This window comes from Nannospalax galili, unplaced genomic scaffold (assembly GCF_000622305.1).
Source record: "Nannospalax galili isolate Female #2095 unplaced genomic scaffold, S.galili_v1.0 scaffold1138, whole genome shotgun sequence".
In the NCBI taxonomy this organism is placed as follows: Eukaryota; Metazoa; Chordata; class Mammalia; order Rodentia; family Spalacidae; genus Nannospalax; species Nannospalax galili.
Genome location: NW_008342297.1, coordinates 707,555 through 715,279, shown reverse-complemented (window position 1 = coordinate 715,279; position 7,725 = coordinate 707,555). Strand labels below are relative to the sequence as shown.

The 7,725-nt window shown below is 45.7% G+C and overlaps 1 long non-coding RNA gene across 2 annotated transcripts; it reads right to left on the bottom strand.

The window, feature by feature from the left end:
• Positions 1-1,562: 1,562 nt before the first annotated feature.
• Positions 1,563-5,852, bottom strand: LOC115071265. 2 transcript variants are annotated; one of them, XR_003850363.1, is made up of 3 exons: positions 5,816-5,852; positions 5,036-5,194; positions 1,563-1,698 (listed from the first exon to the last, which is right to left on the bottom strand). It is a non-coding gene; the product is annotated as an uncharacterized LOC115071265 (long non-coding RNA). The 2 variants fall into 2 exon arrangements; XR_003850362.1 differs by having other exon boundaries at positions 5,732-5,844.
• Between the last annotated feature and the right edge of the window lie 1,873 nt (positions 5,853-7,725).

The following is a 7,725-nucleotide window of genomic DNA, read 5'->3' as shown; positions in this document are numbered from 1 at the left end:
TTCTGGTGAGTGTCCAGGTGGAAAGCCTGCCTTGCAGTCAGTTCACTGCTGGAAGCTGCTCTCCAGCCCTGTGGTCTGAGATGGCCACCCATCTCCCAGCCAGTGGGAGAGGGAGCTGCCTTGGGAATCACAGTGAACCCCATTATAGGTCACTACAGATACTGTTGCATTGCCTTTATGCTTGATTTTGTAGTCCTGGGAATCAAACCCCAGGGCTTGGGCATGCTAAGCAAGTGCTCTCTTCCAGTGAGCTATGCATATATCTTCAGCCACAAGTACTACTGACTGCTCAAAATCAACTAGTGCCATTGAACTGTAAATTGTACTTAATTAAAATGTTTATTTTTATTTTATGTGTGAGTGTTTTGCTTGCACATGCAAGCAAAGTGCACCCATGTCATGCAATCCCCAAAGAGGCCAGAAGAGGGCACTGGATCCCCTAGAACTGGAGTTACAAACACTTGTTAGCCACGTGTGGGTGCTGGGAACCAAACCTGGGTCCTCAGCAAGAGCAGCCAGTGCTTTAAAAACAAACTATTATTTTTATTTTATGTGTATTGCTTGCATGTGTGTAAGTGCGCCCAAGTTGTGCAATGCCCACAGAGGTCAGAAAAGGGCATCAGATCACCTGGAACTGGAGTTACAGAAGGTTGTTGGCCGCCATATGGGTGCTGGGAATTGCACCTGGGTCCTCTGAAAGAGCAGCCAGTGCTCTTAACTGCTGAGCCATCTCTCCAGCCCCAGTTGTATTTAATTTTAGTCAATTGACATTAAATTTTTATACTGAAGTAGGAGATTTAACGATTTTATTTAATCAACTTGAATGTTTAATTTTAATTCACTGAAATGCTTTCTAATTGAACAAATACTCAATTTAGTTGCTGAAAACCTTTTAAGTATATACAGAATTCAAGGATGTGTATAGTTTCATGACTATAAATTTAATGAAATCCGAATACAGAATGAATATTTCTGGTGAAAATTTACTATTTGAGTTTTAATTTTTTATTATGTTTATTTAGTGTGTGTGTGTGTGTGTGTGTGTGTGTGCATGTGTGCCACAGTGTGCATGAGGACAATTTGTAGAGGTAGCATCTCTCTTTCTTCCACATGGGTCCCAGGGCTTCAACTCAAGTCGTGAGGTTTGGTGGCAAACACCTTTACCTGCTAAGATACCTAGCTGGCCCTGAATTGAGCTCTAAAATTCTCACAGGATTCAATGACTTGCCGTGCAAAATGGAATGGAAAATGCAGTGTAGATGTGTGGTTCACTCTAATCCCAGCACTTGGAAGCCTGGGGTAGGAGAATCATGAATTCATGCCAGCCTGAGGTACACTGCAGTTTTGAAGTTAGCCTGAGCTAAATAGTGAGACCCTGCTTTTAAAAATGTAAAATGCCCTATTGGTAATATACAACTGAAATAAAATTTTGGTCTTAAAAAAAATACATAGGGGATATGGATGTAGCTCTGTTGTGGTCACTGCCAGCGGCCCCTCCTCTGTTCTTGTGGGTGCCACTCCTTCATTCTCACAGGCGTCGAAGCGCCCTGGGCTGAGGCCATTCTTCTGTTCGCCCGGTGCTGAGGCAGCTCTTCTGCTTGCCCTGTGCTACCTCCTGTCCTTGCTGCTTCTTCCCGGTCCCGGACCCCAGGGCTGGTCCCGGACCCCAGGGCTGGTGAGGAGACTGTGTCCGCGGAGCTGTATTCAGGCACAGGAGACCAGGTTCAGTGACACAGGTCTGGTTTATTTCAGGAAGGCACAAGCTTATATAGGGGTAATGGTCCAATCACAGCACAACAAGTAGGATACCTTATTACCATAACAGGTTTAGCGTCCTATCACAGTACAGCAAGTAGGATACCTTATTAGCATAACAGACTTGGCATCCTATTAGCATAACAGACTTAATGTCCTATCACAGAATAGAGGGTAGGATGCCTCATTAGCATACTGGGTTTCAGATTACAGAGCCAGGATTCCTGGACCCTGGCAGTTGCAATATCACCCTAGACTCAAGACTGTCTCCCACACTCCCTTGGTAGAGTGCTTGTCTAGGTTTGATCCCCAGCACTGCCTAAAATTGGGCGTGGGGCTAGAGAGATGGTTCAGTGGGTAAGAGATTGCTGCAGAAGCACAAGGACTTGGGTTCAGATCCCCAGCACCTCCAAAAAAGCTGAATATGTGCTGGTGTGGTGGCACATACCTTTAATCCCAGCATTTGGGAGGCACGGGAAGGTGGATCTCTGTGAGTTTGAGGCCAGCCTGGTCTACATAGTGAGTTTCAGGCCAGTTGGGGCTACAGGGATACCCTGTCTCAAAAAGACAAGAAAAAAAAAAGCTGGATATGTTTGCTCTGTGCATCTGTGGTGCAAGGTGGAGCTTCCCTTTGTACACTCATGGAGCTTCTGCCATGAGTCAAATGCTGGGGGATTGCTGCTCACAGCAGCCTGGCACTCTTCAGCAGTGACACAGATGTGAAACAGTTTAGTGGGGTTGGAGCCCACCAAAGTGGCCCTGAATGTGGAGCGGTCCTGGGAGTGGGCAGTAGCACTGACAGACACGGGGGTCATCAGTGGAGGCAATTCTGAAGAGGGGTGGCAGATGTGGACGTGTTCCAGAACAGCCTCTCTGGTGCTGATGATCATTCCTGGGTATTTTCCTGGCCCAGCACACAGCATGTTGGCCAAGGAGAAAGCCCCTCCAGGGCAACCAGAGAAGGTTGATGTGAGCCCAGGTCTCTGTGGTCTACACACTACAGACAGATTTCCAGGGCCCACTGGTGCCTGCTTTGCTCTTTGGGATGGAGACCTGCTGACCAACTCAGGACTTAAAGTGCCAGAGGGCCCCTAGTGTGACCATTACTCATGTCCTTTAATCATTCTTTTAGCCAACCTTCTGTTCAAAGAGTCTAAAGCTGTTCTACTTTGCCTCAAGCAATTCAGTTTGGATCCTTTGTGTACTGTATTAAGTCATCTTCCATTGGCCCCTGCTCTGTGAAAGTTAGGTATTCAGGAAAACCTTCCCCTCACAGTACTGCCAGTTTCCTAGATTATCAGCTGATTTTCCCCTCTGACTTGCTTCCTGGGGTCCCTCCACCTATTCACGCCCAGGCATTTCACAGACAGTTCAGTCCTGGGGTCTTGTGTTTCAGCTGTTCGAATTTATCCACTGTTCCCTCTTCCTCCCTCACCCACATTATTTTGGGAGTTCAGCAGATTCTCCAGAGTAAATGCTTTCTACCTCTGGCGGGAGGAGCAGTGGTAAGAAAGAGACTTGGCCTTTCTCTGCAGCACCTCAGACTCTGAGCTCTGGCTGCCTCAGTGCTTTACTGACTCAGCGGATCAGAGTAAGAACAAAGCCCTCCTTCCCCAGTACCCCAGCACCTCTGATACTAGTCCTACACCAAGGTAGCTGTCTTCATCGTGAGTTCATCAGCCTGCACTGCACACCTCTGCTATCCAGTCAGTTTGTCATAAACAGTGTGCTAGTTATGGCTGTGACCAAAGGGGAAGAGACACCAGGGTGATATCTAGGGTATTAGTGCCAGACACTTTCTTGAGAAGTTCCATCTTCATCTGTCATAGCTGAAAGCTTGGGAGAAAGGAGCCAGGTTTTGCCCAATCCATTTTGGAGTCTGTTTAAACCCAAACCTTCATCCTCTTGGCCACAGAATACATTTCATCTCAAACAATATTTGGGGTTGAGGAACACATAACAGAGCAGGTGAATATGTATATTGTCTGCACTTAGTCTAACTCTGTGGTTTTGTCTTGTTCTACATCTATGATGGTGATGAAGCTGGATATTTTTAAGGGAGAAAAAGAATAACTAGATTTAGTAAAAAATAATAATTTGTTTTTAAAGCTTTTTTGAACATTGGGGCTGGAGAGATGGCTCAGCGATTAAGAGCACTGCCTGCTCTTAGAGAGGACCTGGGTTTGATTCCCAGCACCCACATGGTAGCTAACAATTGTCTGTAGTTCCAGTTCCTGGGGATCCAACACCCTCTTCTGACCTCTGAAGGCATTGCATGACACAGGTGCACTTACATACATGTAGGCAATACATTCATACACATAAAAAAGTAATAAAAATAATTAAAAAATAAAATAAAATAAAGCTTATTTGAACACATACACACAAAGCAGGGTGTGGTCATACATAACTGTTACCCCAGCTCTGGAAGCTGAGGGGGGATAGGAGGATCGCTGGGGTTTGCTGGTCACCAGCCTAGCTGAAAACCAGCAAACTCCAGGTTCGGTGAGAGACTTTGTCTCAAAGGAATAAAGTGAAGGGTGACCGCAGTGTGCCCAGCGTTCTTCTCTGGCCTCTGCCTCACACATGGGGATGTGAACCTGTACACACATGTGCACATATACACACATACATGTGCATATCCACCATACACACATGTGCAGACACAAAATAAATAAATAAAAGAAAGAAAGAAAGAAAAAAAGAAAAACCAGGTTTGGTGGCAAATGCCTATAATCCCAGCTAGTGAGGAGAAAGCAGGAGGATCAGCAGTTCAAGGTCATCCTCAGCTATACGGCAAGTTCAAGATAGCCTGGGATATGAGCTCTGCCCCCATATATATATATATATATATATATGTAGAGAGAGAGAGAGAGAGAGAGAGAGAGATATCTTTATCTCTCTCTATATATTAAGCTGGATGTTGCAGCACACATCTTTAATCCAAGTACTCAGGAGGCAGAATATATATATATATATATATATATGTTTAAAATTATTTTTGCCAGGGCTGGAGAGATGGCTCAGCGGTTAAGCGCACTGGCTGCTTTTGCAGAGGACCCGGGTTCAATTCCCAGCACCCACATGGCTGCTAACAGCAGTCCAAAACTCCAGTTCCAGGGGATCTTCTGACCTCCGAGGGCATTGCCTGACATGGAAGCACTTGCACACATGCAGGGAATACACTCATACACATAAACATAATAATAAAATTATTTTTATCTGTTTCTTTGTTTTTTTCCTGGCGTGGTTACTAGGAAATAGGAAGTCCCACATGTACCTTACTTTAGATTTCGCTCAGGCCCTCCATCCAGGCCTGGCCCTTGATGTGCTTCATGTCTGGCCTTCTCTCTGGAGCTGTCCATGGGGCCTAGATGAGGTAGCTCCCTCCTATCAAGAAGCAAGGGGCTGGGAACAGTTGTCCCCACATCTAGAAATTCTGGAAAAGGCAGTCACAGAAACAGTAGGTTAGTCAGGTTGGTCTGGGATTAGAGTCATGATGCAAGCCACCCCCAACTTGGAGAAGACCTCCTTAGCCAGTCAAGAAGAGAAAGGACTCAGAGTTAGGAGACAGAGACCCAGTTTCTGCCACTAGGCCTCAAAATGAGGACTCCGTCATGAGGACTATGCGGGATGCTCCAAGCCCAACTGAACATTTGTGGGATGAGTCATGACTGGAGAGCCCAAGAAGGAAGGTAGATCAGGTTCTCTCACTCCTACCAGAGTCATAGCCTCATCTGGAATGTGACCACCCAACGCGCTGTTCTCCCCTCCCATGCTGTGTGCTTCCTGTGACCCCATGAATCACAGCACGGCTCAGCAGGCAGCCATGGTCTGTTCCCAGTTGGCAGCCCAGAGTGTCAGGCTAGCGGAAGACTCTGGCTCAGGGTCAAAGGCATGTGAGGATGCTTGTTGGAGCCTGGTAGTCCACCTGCCTTATACCACCCTCCTCCCCTAGCCCCAACACCAAGTTTACACAAGTAGCAGGCTGTCCTGGCCAAATTCCTTCTCTGTCCCAATGCTTGATCCACGAACATAGAAAAGCAGGTCAGAGGCTTACCAGCCTTCAGCACAGTCAGCTTCCTCCACTGTGTTTGCCATGCAAACAGGACAAAGTCCAGGCCACCTGCCCCTATGGAGCAAGCCCTGCCTTGTCACTGGGCTGCATTTCAAAGCACAGACTGCCTTTGTGTTTTCAGTGGTCGTTACCTTTCCCCTGGGACTTGGTCCTTGCTTATAGCAAGGTAAGACAGCCTCATTGTTACCATGCCTTTGTGATCCTTTTGCAGCCTGGCTGAAGATTTGGTTTGACAAACCAGGAACTCTTTGGAGACACTTTTTAAAAAAATATATTTTATTTATTATTTTTATTTCATGAGTATGGGTGTATTGTCTGCATGTATGTAAGTACATCCGTGTCATGCAGTGCTCTTGGAGGTCAGAAGAGGGCATTGAATTCACCTGGAACTGGAATTATGGATGATTGTTAGCTGCTATATGGGTGCTGGGAATCAAACCCAGATCCTCTGCAAGAGCAGCCAGTGCTCTTCACAGCTGAGCCATCTCTTCTGCTCTGAGACAAACACTCTGGAGAGAAACTATGTCACAAATATCACAAAGGTTTGTGTGGAAGTCAGTGAAGGCTGGTTTCGTCTGGTTAAACACACACATATGTACATATGCCCATACCTACTATTTATTATGTATCAAATTGCATGCTATCTTTAAATTAAAAAAAAAAAAGAAACTCCGTTTAAATATTTACTTCTGGGCCTGTCAGATGGTTCAGTGGGTTTAGCTTGCTGCTAAACTTGATGACCTAAGTTTGACTCCTGGGGCCCACAAGTCGGAGGGAGCTGACTCCCACAGGTTGTCCTCCTTACCTCTACAATGTCACTGTGGCACATGTGCCCACCCCCATATACAAGTAAGTAAATGTAAAAAATAATAAAAAAGTAATAAAAAAAATTAAGTACTTACCTCTCCTTCCCAACTCTATGTTTTCCAGGTCCATCCAGCAGTGCTATGGAGATGTCATAGGGCTGGGGGACTGGTAGACCTATTCCATTTATGTATACTCTCTGATCCCCAGGGCCCTTTAAGGACCGTGTTAGAAAAAGAAAGGGAAGACGCACTCTGCTTTTGATCAGATACCAGTGAGACACTGTCTGGTTTATTAAACACAAAGAATTCAAATCAGAAGCATCAAAGCCACCATACATTAGAGATTAGTACCCAGGACCCAGACTGTGGTCTAGCTGGCAACCCCTCACAGATGGCTCCGGGGACCTCTGATTTTCTCCAGGTCCCTGGCCCTCCTCAGGACATCCCAATCTCATGCCTTCTTTTGGAAGAACCTCACAAGACCATCTCTGGTAGAGCCTGTCTTCTGTCTCTCCTATGAAGGGATAATATTTACCACCCGTTTTTACCAGTTGGGAGGCAGGACCCAAGTCTCAGGAAACAAAGACCTATTCAACTAGTGACAAGAATACTAAAGGTAATTTAAAAAGCCTAATGTGAATGCTGTGTACATCACCCTGTAGACCAGAGTCTGCAGATCAAATGCAGGGTCCTGTGAGTGAAGAGCAGTGGGGTGGGGTGGGAACCAGAGTAAACTGGAGAGGAAGGTGTGCCTACCCACACCCAGAAGACTAGGTGATTTTAATGTGCAATCTCCCACATTTCAAATACTAGTAACAGATATCAAATATAAGCCTTCTAACTTCTGCCTTAGATGAATTCCTAACCTTAAAAAGCCCCTTTCCCTGAACAAATAATAAAACTCCAACCAAATTATTATGCAGAAATCAACATTGTAACAAAAAACATAGCAGCTTCAAAAAGATCAGTCTTCCCATTCAAAAACAATCAGTTGAATTGGTCTTTTTCTCTCTCTCTTTTTTGGTGTTTTTGAGACAGGACTGCCTGCCCTTGAACTCACTATTTAGACTAGGCTGCTGGCCTTGA